Source organism: Triturus cristatus, chromosome 5_2 (assembly GCF_964204655.1).
Source record: "Triturus cristatus chromosome 5_2, aTriCri1.1, whole genome shotgun sequence".
Taxonomy (NCBI): domain Eukaryota; kingdom Metazoa; phylum Chordata; class Amphibia; order Caudata; family Salamandridae; genus Triturus; species Triturus cristatus.
Genome location: NC_140588.1, coordinates 279860057 through 279874297, shown reverse-complemented (window position 1 = coordinate 279874297; position 14241 = coordinate 279860057).

The window sequence follows — 14241 nt, the reverse complement described above, 5'->3', positions numbered from 1 at the left end:
CCACAGAAAAGCTGAAAAACTACCAAGATGAGGAACTACTGTTCCTATGCAAGAGCATCACTTGGAGAGCGAAGAATTTACATGACAGACTAGCAGAATTAGCGAGTGAAATGGGAATTGACATGGACAAGGTAAAAGCTTTACAGAAACCATACAGAGTGGATTTTACAGAAAAAGACATTGAGAATCTGAACGCTGAAGGACGAATAGGGCAGATTAGAGACATAATCACAGTATTAAGGAAATGGAGAGATATGGACAAATGGAAGAGCAGGTGGTATAGGAAGCAAGATGACATCTCCGACAGAACATTCCCAGCGTTTCCCGTGAGAGAAAAAGAAAAAGTGGTAATGGAGTTACCTGTGAGAGAGATTCCAGGAGGAGGATATGTGCATGTCCCATGGACCAGACAGGATATTTTGTCATTTACAAATGACTTCCCTAGATTACCGGAAAAGCCGGTCGAGTGGTACAGACAGGTAGACAGATTTGTGAAATTATCAAAAGTGCTGTGGATTGATTTGAATAGTCTGCTTGATATAATAGTGCCAGCAGACTTGTGGGCAGAATGTAAGATAGTCATAGACTGGCCCACTAAAGAATACCCGAGAGATCCCAAAACAGGAGCTCCAGACCCGGAGTTCATGAAGAAGTATGAACAGGTCATGGCCTTCTTGAAGAATAAAGTGCCCCCAAAAGAAACTGATTGGGTTAAAATAGATCGAACACATCAGGAAGCGAAAGAGTCAGTCCACGCATATTATGAGAGGCTAATTCTGGCGTTTAAACAGTTTAGTGGGGATGACAGCCTGGGAGAAAAAGACCTGAGTCATTTTGTGTACAGATTTGTGTATGGTCTGCGTCCTGAGATTGGGGACATGATCAAGCAGCACACCGTGGACTGGCAGAGCAAGAAAATAGATGAGATCTTGAGACATGCTAAATACTTTAGTGATGAAATGGAGGCAAAACAGCGGAAATTAATAGAGAAGGCAATGTGGGCTCAAGTAAAAGTTGCAGAGAGACAGGAAGCCCAGCTAATAGAACAAGCCAATAATCCAGGCATAAAATCAAAGTTTGGTCCGGGAAAGGGAAAGGGTAACATTGAGGAAGCCAAGAAGAAGTTTCCTTGTCACAACTGTGGCAGGTTAGGGCATTGGAAATCCGAGTGTAAAATTCCACCTCTTGCTAATGATGAAAATCCGTCATTAAATCCACAGGTGCAGTGTGAGGGGAGTGGCCCATCGCTGCAACAGCAGAAGGCTGTCGGTCTACAGAATCAGGTGCCAAAACCGCCATTACCACAGAGCCGGAGTACACAAAGATATAGCAAAGAAACGGGATTCTACAATGAAGAACAGGCAAACAAACCGCAACGCGCGAGCGCTGTGTCACAATATTGGATGCACAATGATGAAAGTGAGCCAGAAGAAATCTATTAACGGTGCCGAAAAGAGGAAGCAGAGTGCGTACTTGGCGCATCTCTAGAAATAGATCAGACAGGACCATTTGTAGATGGGAAAGTTAATGATGAAAATATTACTTTCTTAGTAGACACTGGAGCTACACAATCCACTGTCAGATCAGCAGATGTGAAAAATCTTCCTCTTTCGGATGAAACAATCTAAGTAGTTGGTGTGTCAAACACCCAGATTAAAACGTACCTTACTGATCCTGTAAAGGTCAGAATAGGAACATTTTCAGACATGCATAGATTCGTGGTGTGTGACACCAGTCCCGTGAATCTATTAGGAAGGGATTTGTTGTGCAAAATGAATTGCACCATATTCTGTACACCAGACGGAATAGCTTTTGAAACACCAGACGAGGATGTCTTATATAAAATGACCATACCTAACCGAGAGTGTGAGGTTGCTGGAACCTATGCAGTATTCAATCCAGATGAATTGCCCCCGGAGTTGAAACAGACAGTGAAAGCAGCGGTCTGGGACTTCACTGGGGAAGATGTAGGCCTGATGAGAAATGTAGACCCAGTGAGAATCACTGTAAAAGAGGGAGCTGTTTACCCCAACATTCCACAATACAGACTAACCCCAGAAATAATAGCCGGGGTAACCCCTTTGATTGAGAAGATGATTCAGCAAGGAGTGCTGAGGGAAATAATGAGCAGTCCATGTAATTCGCCTATCATGGGACTGAAAAAGCCAAGTGGGAAATTCAGGATTGTGCAAGATTTGAGAAAGGTTAACAAGATTGTTGTTTCATGTTGTCCAATTGTTCCAAATTCCTCAGTGATTTTATATCAGATCCCACATGATGCAGAATGGTGCACAGTAATTGATTTATGTCATGCTTTCTTTTCCATACCGTTGCATCATGACAGCCAGCCACTTTTTGCATTTCGGTTCGGAAACCGTATTTTGGCATGGTGCCGAATCCCACAGGGGTATACAGAGAGCCCTTCCATTTTCAACCAGCTGTTAAAGAAATCTCTGGAAAGCCTTACCATACCTGAGAATTCAGTTTTGGTCCAGTATATTGACGACCTACTAGTGGCGTCAAAGACACGTGAGCCTTGTGAAACAGACACCATAGCTTTGCTAAATCATTTGGCAGATGGAGGACTTAAGGTATCTCCAACAAAGGTGCAGTACTGTAAGAAGGAAGTGACATACTTGGGTCATAATATTGAGAAAGGCCTGAGAAAAGTAACCATAGACAGAATCCGAATCATTAGAGGAATGAGAGCTCCAATGACCCAAAGAGAAGTAAGAATGTTCCTAGGAATGGTTTGTTATTGTCGTCAGTGGATAAGCAATTTCTCTCTGATTGCCAAACCATTGGTGAAATTGACAAAAAGTGAGGTGAAAGACCCCCTTGAACTGAACAAAGAAGAATTGGCGGCATTCAAACAGCTGAAAACCAGTCTTTGTGAAGCCCCTGCACTAGGTATGCCAGACTATGAAAAGGAGTTTGAGCTATACTGTAGTGAGCGAAATGGGTGTGCACTTTCAGTATTGATACAGAAACATGGAAGACAAAGGAGGCCAATAGCCTATTTCTCATCAATGCTAGATCCAGTGGCAATAGGTCTGCCAGGATGTCTGAAAGCTGTAGCGGCTACATGCCGAAGCCTAGAGCAGAGTGAGGGAATTGTGATGGGGTATCTAGTAAGAGTGTTTGTACCCCATAGTGTGGCGATCCTTTTAACAAGGAGTTGAACACAGTTCATGTCACATAGTTGGCTGACTAAGTATGAAAAGGTCATTCTAGGTGCTAACAATGTGAGTCTGGAAAGATGTGTGAATGTGAATCCAGCTACACTTTTGCCTGACGAAGAGAGAGTGGAGATAAGAGAAGAAGCTGATCATGATTGCCTGGATGTGCTTGATTATTGCACGAAACCTCGTCCTGATATAAGAGATCTACCACTGCCAGAGAGTGATCATGTGTTTTTTGTGGATGGATCCTGTTTGAGAACAGAAGAAGGAGTGTTGAGTGCAGCCTATGCAGTATGTACAGTTTCAGCAGTTATAGAAGCATCGCCCTTGAAAGGAGTTAGATCCGCCCAAGTAGCTGAAATAGTGGCATTAACCAAGGCATGCAAAATTGAGAGAAATGCAAGAGTGACTGTGATGACTGATAGCCAGTATGGCTTCGGAGTTGTCCACGATTTTGGCCAACTGTGGCTGCAAAGAGGTATCCTGACCTCAAGTGGAACTCCCATAAGGAATGCAGAAGTGGTGGGAAAATTGCTTGAGGCAATACAAATGCCAAAAGAGTTGGCTGTGGTAAAATGTGCTGCTCGTGGACAAGGTAGTGATTACATCACTACCGGAAACCGGTTTGCCAATGACATGGCTCAGTATTGTGCCCTAAACAAATATTCGATGAATCGGTCTAAAGAAAAGGAAATGTCTTTTTGCTCCATAATGTTTACTAACGTTGTGGGAACATGGGATGAAGTGAGGCAATTGCAGGATGAGGCAGGGGATGAGGAAATGAGACAGTGGGTAAAAGCAGGATGTGCACCCAGAGAAAAGGATCATGTGTGGGTCTATCGGGATGGAAGACCAGTAATGCCTGATAGCATGATGTCAACCATGGCACGGATGCATCATGGCCAAGGACATTTGGGAAGGGATGCCATGATAAGGGCCTTTAAACAGACCTGGTATAATCCAAAATTCAGGCTGATTGCAGAGAGTCTCTGTCAGAGATGTTTGACATGTCAACAGTACAATACAGGAAGAAAAACAGTGGTGAGTCTGGGTACCATAGGTCGGGAAGGAGGATCTTTCACTAGAATGCAAGTAGATTTTATTGAAATGCCCCCTTACAACAAACTGAGGTATGTTTTGGTGGTAGCTTGTCTGTTCTCTAGGTGGGTGGAGGCATACCCAACCAGAAGAAATGATGGAATCACAGTGGCCAAGCTATTGTTGAGGGAATTTACCCCAAGGTACGGGTTCCCGATAACAATTGAATCAGACAGAGGAGGACATTTCTACAATGAGATCATGAAACTAATTTGTGAAGCATTGGGTGTACAACAGAAACTGCATTGTGCCTACCGACCAGAGGCTTCTGGTGTGCTCGAGCAAATGAATGGTACCATCAAAAATAGAATTGGAAAAATGTGTTTGGCCACAGGGTTGAAATGGCCTGATGTCTTGCCTCTGGTCTTGATGAGCATTAGGTCTACTCCAGATAGAATCACAGGTTTGAGTCCACACGAGATCATCATGGGACGTGCCATGAGACATGTGTTTGTACCAGTCAACAAGCTGATGACTATAACTGATGACATGATTTTGGATTACTCTAAAGGCCTGGCTGACGCAGTTCATTCTGTGTTTCACCAGGTTGGAGCGTATGCCACCACACTTGAAAAGAAACCAGCCCATGATATGAGCCCAGGGGACTGGGTAAGGATAAAAGTACACAGAAGAAGAAACTGCCTGGTTCCAAGGTGGGGAAGGCCAAGACAGGTCATCTTGACCACAACAACTGCGGTGAAGTGTGCAGGACTGAAAAACTGGATACATGCTAATCACACTCTGAGAGTTCCAAATCCAGCAGACGGCATCGGAAAATAATACTTTGACGAATCAGAATCAAGTGATGAGTCAAGCAGTGAGAATATTAAAACAAAAGAAAACCCTGAAAGGGGGGAGAATGAGCCAAGACTAGTTCAAACACCCAGAGAAAAAATCTTGAGAAAAATATTACAGATTTCAGATACTTCAGATTCCGGAGATGAGCAAAACGCCAATGGTGAACACAGAAAAAAGAAAAGAAAAGAAAAGAACATTCATTCAGAAGTAACATTTACACCAAATGAGAGAATAGAAGAAATTCCACCTGAGAAAATATTGGAAGGAGAAGAAGAAGGGACAGTTGTAGAAAGAGAGGGACAGATTGCGGAAGATCCCCGAGGAGGTGTAGGGAACTGCAACACCCAGACAGGTGAAGGGACAATAAGTCAGCAAGAAGATTGCGTGCCGGAGACCCGAGGAGGGACAGAAGTAGGGCCAACCCAAGAGGTGGAAAAGGAGACTTCTGAAAAAGAAAAATCAAATGAAACGGAATCTGAAGACAGTGAAGCAGAGATACCAGAAGGTCGAGTTCTGAGAAAGAGAACTTGGATCGAGGAAAGAAACGGCAAAGACGGCAAACCCAGAAGGACCGCCAAAGGAGACATTTGGCCAAACAAAATTAAGAAACTGAGATACAGATTGATACGAGCTAAACCCTCAGAGGCTGAACAGGTGAATGAAGTAACTAGTCAGCGTCCAGTGAAAGAGGGAGAAACAGAAGTGTCAGAAGCAAACAAACGAGCAAGGAAGCCAAATCAGAAATATAAGTCACCTGAATAGACGTACGTGGCACTGCCTGAACAAGGAGAAGAGGCGGATAGTCAAGGAAATCCAGAGGAGACTTGGCTGAAACTAATAAAAGAAGAAGAAACTGGGGAAATCCTGAGAGTTATCTTATCCGACATCGGAAAAGAAGCGGAGGATCAGGAAATCCTGCATGTGGATGACGAGAAAGAAGTGAAAAACGACGAAAGACCAAGCTGAGTAAATTTGGGCGATCCTTGTAGGAATACACAGGATTGAATAAGGAAATTACAATATTTGGACAACCTGATAAGTTTTAGGCGGAGTAGAAGAGGCTAAGTCAAAAGACACGGTTAGATCTAACAAGATGGCTAACATAGATGATAATAAGTGTAGATGTACCTTCATGAGAAGATGGTGCAAGACATGTTGCTGGTGTACAGGACTATTAATGCTTCTTTGGAGCGTACTTGCTCTTTTGATCTCTTTCAAAGTAACTTTAGATACATTAGCAGGACATACTGAGAATATGACTAATATAGTGAAGAACTCACAAAAAGTAATACCGGTTAGAACAAGCACAGAGCATGTGCATCAAGATAGGTCAATAAATGATTTTTCTAGTAATGTGTTTTCAAAATTGTTGTATGAATATGTTAAAACAATGGAAGTAAGGGATTGCTACGTCTGCATGCAATTACCTGCATCAGTTTCAGAAGGGGTGACTTATCATCACCTCCCAGCAACTTATGGAATAACATGTAGCGTCTTAACTAGTATATTTTATCAAGTAGGAAAGTTAGAATATAATTTGTCTAACATAGATAATATTCTTGGACGATTGCCCATGAATAAGGGATTAAATCCAGCTAAAGCAGCTAATACATTAGGAGAAATTTTTATAGAATCTAAAGGACTAACTCTAGAATATATTTTTAAGAACAATTTAACTTGCAGTTTGAAACCAGAAGAGAAAACATTCTTGGATATGGTTGAGGAGAGAAGATTGAAAATACACAAGAATGCAGAAGGACATAAAGAAGGGGAAAACATTTGGGCAATAGATGGGAACAAGGAAACGCAAGGTGATGTTAGACCAACCATAGCTATAGATTCACCACAAAAAGGCAAATTATGCATCATGAGAGAAAGATCCCAGTATGATTACATATACATAGGGACAAGTGAGTGTCATGATACATACTTCATTGCATCTGGATGGGGATTTAGAGGAGGAGAAGACCCAGTTTTTCCTGGATTGTATTATATTTGTGGGAACAAGGCTTATTACAGACTGCCTGACCATTGGTATGGCACATGTTATGTAGGCCTGGTCTTTCCAAAGATCTTTCACATGGATAGAGTAGAAAATAGTGGACCAAATAACCTACTAATGCGTAGCAGAAGAGAAACCTGGTTAGAAATTGTATGGGATATTTTTGGAGCCTTGATACCAGCAGTGGGAATATCTTTGAATGCAAATAATATTCGGAAGCTGTCCACCATTGTGGATCGTTTGTCAACAAGCACAGCTGTAGGATTTCTATTGGTAAACACTGAATTAGTTGCCATGCGCGCTATGATTATGCAAAATCGACTTGCCCTTGATATTCTATTGGCAAAAGAGGGTGGAGTCTGTGGAATGCTGAAAGTTCAACATTGTTGCACTTACATTCCTGACGAAAGCAGAGATCTAAAAGTTTATATCAAAAATATTACAGAATTGCATGACGAAATAAAACCACTGGAGGTTGAAAGTATCTGGACTAGAATTAGTAATAAGATGGCTGCCATAAAGGCTTTCTTAGGTAAATTAGGTAGTACTATAATAGGGAAAATATTATTTCCATTAACCTGTGTGATTTTCGTATTATTACTACTTAGATTAGGATGTATGTGTTGTAGATATAGAAGAAATAAAAAGAAGGTCAAAAGAGAAATTTACAAAAAGAGAGAAAAGAAACCAGAAAAAGATCTCAATTAAATAGAAATGGAAGAGTGGAAGGAGAGTATGTATGATAGAACCCAGAGAGAAGATGAAAGGGAAACAGAATTTTAATTAAGCAAAAAGACATTTCAAATTTCTGAAAAAAGGGAAACAAATTGAAATTTGTGGGTTGTTTTGGTGGTGATAAAATCACCAAAGGGGGGATTGCTGGAGCGGGTAAAATAAAAATATTTTGGTATACCCAATCCATTTACATAAGTTTTATTAAACCGACTAAGAAACTAATTCTAATGAATAATAATGTATGGTAATTGAACTAATCAACCTTATTAACCAAGAGCATAAACGTGGGAATGCATTTGCATGGCTAAAATAATAAGTGAACTAAGTTTGTACGCATATTAAAATTATATGTTTAGTTTAAGCAATGTTAATGTGTTTTGCGCTTAAATTAACCAGCATTAACGGCTTTAAATGTCGCATATGGCTAGATAAATGCATACACATAAGCAGGGCCGGCTTTAGAGCTGGTGGCGCCCTGTGCGACAATGTTTGTTGGCGCCCCCCCCCAATGTCCACCACGGATTCTCTTACTAGCACCCTTTAACGGTCTCCATAACCACACTCTCTCAGTTACATTGAATTAATTATATAGCGCCACTCATACCAGTGTATGGTGTCAAAGCACTTTGCATCACACACACATTACACAGAGACAATCAATCATACATGTTTTAAATCAGAGTATAGGAAATGTTTACATAAGCCAAAGGACTAAAAGTGTAGGAGTCACATGTCATCCATACTGGTAGGCAGTATAGGTTAAGAGTGCTTGGTGTGGAGAAGCACACACTCGAAAAAGAAACAGCATAGTTGGGAGTTTTCTTTAATAATAAGAATAGATTTCTAGTCAAATTAACCCTTTGCGCAACATTAATCAATGTTCTAATGTATGCTTTGCAGTGTGTATGCAGTTCTGTGATGAAAGTTAATATCTCACTGTTGAATATTAGGACTTTAAGCTCTGAGGCTTAGCTGACACCACGCCTGTGTTAGTCAGGCGTACCTTTGCTGATTTGCTCTAAATCTTTTGCACATGAAATTGCCTATTTGCACATTTGAGTAGAACGGTCCTCATACTTGCACCTTAAAAATTGAATTACATTTTATCACGACGTCCTTATCCTTTGGTTTTATGTCGTTTTTACCTGTGTACTTGTGTGTTCCACCATTTCCTGGTCCCTTGCTGTGCCGCTGAGAGCCGCCATCTTGGGTCTGGGGCGCTCTAGTCTCGCGCACACGGGACGACTATTTGATGCGCGCCGGACGGACGCGCAGCTGACGCGCGCAGTGGGCGCACCGCGGGCGCGCCGAAGGCGCGCCTAAGGCAAGCCCGTCTGCGCCCGTCCGCGTCCCGACCGCTTCCAGCGCCAGTTGCGCTGCCCTTGCCACTCATCTACCGGGAGGCCTGTTGACTTACAGTCACGATGATCTACTGGCACTTAGACCCCCATTCTGTTCCCCAATCCTGAATTGGGATGTGAGCTGTAGCCATCCTCTATCATGCACGGTCTGCCAATTCCATCTGAGCCATGCTCCTAGAGGACTACAATCTCGCCTCAGGGGGGTGGTTAGTCCTAGAGCTCATCCAATTATTAAAGCTGCCATGATTAATAGTCGGTCATTGGTAAAACACTACCAGGATATTTTTGATCTTATCCTGGACCAACACCTCGATCTGCTGTTTATCACGGAGACCTGGATGAATGATGCCTCTAACCCCATTGTTCAGATGGCAATCCCAGCAGGCTATTCGATCTGTAGAGCTGATCGCCTGTGTGGTAGGGGGGGTGGCATAGCCATTGTTTACAGGAATATCTGGGAGATTACTCTGGGTAACAACCTTTCGTTGGACCAGAGTGAACTCCTCGATTTCACAATTGTTTTTTCGGCTCACTCTACGCTGGCCGGTACCTTAGTCTATAGGCCGCCTGGCTATGCCGGGCCTTTTCTCAGTGGTCTTGGCGAGGTGCTTGTTTCCCGCGCTCTGCGATTTTCGCAATATCTTTTTTTGGGAGACTTTAACATTCACCTTGATCAACAGGATTTAAATGACAGCCAAGCCTTTCTAGAAACAGTTGAATTAGCTCAGCTTACCCAATGGGTTAGCTCCCCTACCCATTGTGGTGGTCATATTTTGGACCCTATCTGCTCTAATTTTCCTATCTCTGTGGCAACCCCGCTTCAAGTCTCTTGGTCTGATCATTTCCTCTCCTGTTTTACGTGGTCTATGAGGGAAGGGGTAGCTGACCAACAGGTCAACTCATGTCCCCCGTCGGCCAAAATTGATCCTCTGGCTTTTCGGCTCTGTCTTAACAATACTAGGGCTACTCTTCCGACTGACCTAAACGGAGCCCTTGCTTGCTTCCTGGGTTGGATCGGCCGAGCTGTGGACAGTCTTTCACCCCTGTCTTGTCGTCGTCGTCACAGAGAGTCTCCCTCGCAACCTTGGTTTTCTCCTAATTTGAAACAGCTTAAAGGGCACTGTAAAAAGTTGGAACGCTTTTGGCGTATCGCCTTCTGTCCAACGGCTAAGAAGGCACTGAGAGACGCACAGAAGACTTACTACCAGGCCATCCGCCAGGCGAAGAGCCTGTACTATACTCAGCGGATTGAGGCAGCTAGTAACAATTCAAAAGAAATCGTTTCAATTGTTCAGAGCTTTATGGCCCCGGAAGCTATGGCTACCAAACTCCCTGTCTCTGCATCCTGGTGCGGAAAACTTTCGGACTTTTTTGCTGCTAAAATTCTGTCCATTTAGGCGACGTTTTCCGGCAATAGTGTGCCTATAGCTGGAGGTCGCCCTCCAACGGTGGTATTTTCCACATTTTCCCCGGTGGACCCCTCCGAGTCCCTGAAACTATTGCAATCCCTAAAGTCAGGGTCCCCGTCTGATCCATGCCCGGCCAGGCTGCTGGCCTCCATTGCTGAGACAGTCAATCTCGAGGTAAATTCGCTTGTCAATTTGTCCCTCACAGAGGCGGAGGTTCCTCGGGAATGGAAACAAGCTAAAATCATCCCGCTGCTAAAAAAGCCCTCCCTTGACTCTGGCAATCCTGCCAACTATCGCCCGATTTCGTTACTTCCCTGCTTGGCAAAAATCTGCGAAAAAGTGGTCAACAGGCAGCTCACCGCTTTTGTTGAGAAATCGGGGCTTCTTCATCCGGCTCAATCGGGTTTTAGAGCCGCACACAGCACGGAGTCTGCTTTGGTTGAGGTCTCTGAGGCTATTCGCGAGTGTCTGGATGGAGGTGGAAGTGCAGCCCTTATCCTTTTAGATCTGTCGGCTGCATTCGACACCGTGCCGCATGGGATGCTACTGTCTCGGTTGGCCGATATCGGCATTACTGGTCACGCCTGGAAGTGGCTGAAATCCTTTCTCTCTCTACGGTCCCAACAGGTCTGGCTCCCGCCTTTTGCGTCTCACCCTCAACCTGTTACTACTGGTGTGCCTCAGGGATCTTCATTGAGTCCCCTGTTTTTTAATATCTATGTCACACCCCTAGTTCAACTGGCTGAGGAATGTGGGGCTAAAGTTGTTTCTTACGCCGACGACACTCAGCTCCTGTTCACATGGGGTAAATCTGATATCTCTACCGCCAGAGTACAAGGCTGTCTGTCAGCAGTTTTTCACTGGCTATCCGGCGCCCAACTGAAGTGTAATGAGGATAAGACGGAAATTTTACTTTACGGCAAATTTCCTCCAGATTTCAGAGACTCTCTCTGGCCCTCTGCCTATCCCTCTCCTTCCTGCACGGGGCTTCCTGTAAAGAACTTGGGGGTCTGGTATGACGAGCAGCTGTCCTTTCAGACTCAGATTAAAAAACTTACAGGCTGCTGTTTCGGTATTCTCAGATCCCTGCGAAAGTTCTTACCTTTACTTCCAAAATCTGCTAAGGAAACAGTGGTCAGGGCTCTGATTTTATCCCGCCTTGATTATGCTAATGGTCTTTACGTTGGCCTCCCTGACTATCTACTTAAAAGATTACAGATTATCCAAAATGCAGCAGCCCGGTTGGTGGTAAATCTTCCCATCAGAAACTGCATTACGCCTACGCTCCACCTGCTGCATTGGCTGCCAGTCAAGAAACGCGTTGAATTCAAGGCTTTGATTCTCGCTCATTGCGCTCTATATGATGGCGGGCCTCTCTATCTTAGGAAGCGTTTCTCTTTCTACAGACCAACCAGGCTTTTGAGATCATCTTCCCAGCTCCTTGCGAAGACTCCACGCGTTCGTCTTCATCGCATGGGGGGCAGATCTCTTTCTTCCAAGGCTGCTTTGCTGTGGAATGCGCTGCCATTATCCTTGCGTGCTACTCAGGATTCACTGTTGTTCAGGAAACACCTGAAAACGTTTCTGTTTTAACTACCTCTGTGTCTCTTTCCTCTGAGCTCGCGCCGGGACACTCCCAGGAGTAGCTGTGCGCGTTATAAACTACAATAACATAACATAACATAACATAACATAAATTGCAAGTAACAAAAGGATGTCTCTTTTAAAAGCAGTAACCTGCTGATGTGTTCACATTATATGCACTCTGAAATCAACTTGGTACACGTTCTTTGCAGCAGGCATATTAACCCTCTGCACTAACTTCACAGAGGTCAAAACCTCAACTATAAAAAACACTGATGTCTCTCCAGGAAGATAATTAATCACACGAGTTATCTTGACATTTTTGTGAAGCCTGGCAATTGCCGGAGGAAAGAAATGCTGCAGCAGGTGCTTCAAAAACATAATAAACTTGCAAACACAGCGCCCCCAGGAAGCCAGCACCCGGTGCAGTGGCACCGGTCGCACCGCCCTAAAGCCGGCCCTGCACATAAGGGTATTAGCAAGGGAATAACATTGTTTATTCATTTCCATGTATTAATTACGTTTTGTGTTTCTTTACCTTAAGTTGTCTATTTTGGCCTGCTAAAAGATGGCCGCCAACTGAATCCACACTAAAGTACATGGCTTCATGCAATTGACAGCAGAGGAAGGCGTCTGCACTGACTACGTAGCAACCTCTCCTTGAACCCCTGAACCAGGTCCATGAAGACTACTCTGGGCGAGATGCCAATGTCCCTGAACACGGATGAAAATGTTGCGAAGTGGGAACCAAAAGCCACCTTTCCACAATAGACTGATACTTTCCTGACCTGGGAACGATTTTCCCATACGCATAGTTTAATACATCATCCGTATGTGAACTTTTAAATTGTTGCTTAAAATCTTGGGACGGGGCTGAATTCAGCCAATGAAAAACATAGAAATTATGAAATGTTTCTATTATATGTAAAATTTCAGTATAAATATTAGTAGTCCAGAGAGGGAAAATTAGGTAGACGCACCCTGATTGATGCTATTCACTACGCTGACAGCAGAGGACGGGACGCTAGACTCTTTGATGAAAACTGAGGACCCGATTCTGACTTAGAGAACGACAATTAGCCAGAATAGGTAATTATGACACAAGATTCTATTGCATTTGTTAGGATTTTAACCTGCAATTTAATTAGATAAAGAAAATGTATTGTTTGAAGAACTGTGTCAGGTGGTTATTTTTTGAAATGTTTATTTTATTAGTATAAGAATTGAAGTGTTTTGTCATCAAATCTCTAGTTCAACTAAATGATCCAATTGACCTCCGGATGGAGGAATTGTTAGGGTAAATTAAATAGATGTGGTTTCCTCCATCCAAAGGAAATAGAGCTGTAGTTCGGAAGATAAGTTGAAGATCTCTCCTCTGTAGGCACGGATAGATTGATGAGAATGAATGTTGGTGTTATGGGCCCCACCAGCGTATGATGTATGTATGTGCGTGTGACTGTGGAATCATTCCGTCCGTGGAAGCAACAGGAGATTTTGCATTCTGAACTGCACCCCCGGAGCCCGCCGCAGGAGACGGACCAGGTAAATGTGGAGAGTGTAGAGGAGCACACGTAGCGTCACACTGCTTTTCAAACAACATGGGGGGATGTGGGATCTAGAATCGTGCATCACAACATGTTTTGATGCCTCCTACCCCTCTCCCGTTGTCCTGCCTTCTTTCCCACTCCACCCTCCCTTCCGTTGTTTGTGCCTCCTCCCCCCCGCCCTCCCTCCCGTTGTCCGTGATGCCAAGTTGCCAAACATTTACAATGCAATAGGTCTCGCGTAAATTGGAACCTATTGCATTGGAAATGCTTGTTTTGTCTTTTCCTCTACCTAATACCAAAATATATTTCATGCGAGTTAATCTGCTACCCAACACCTACATAACTACAACACAGAATGCATGTGACACATACTCATGGAACTAAGAAATTAAGGTTGCTTTTCAAAATATTCCGGGATGGTGTACCGAGCATTTTTATAGGACAGAGGGGCATATTATCAAGAGGGTGCAATAAAATGTTATCTCATTATTATCAAAGACACGCTAGCGCATGATTCCATGTTTT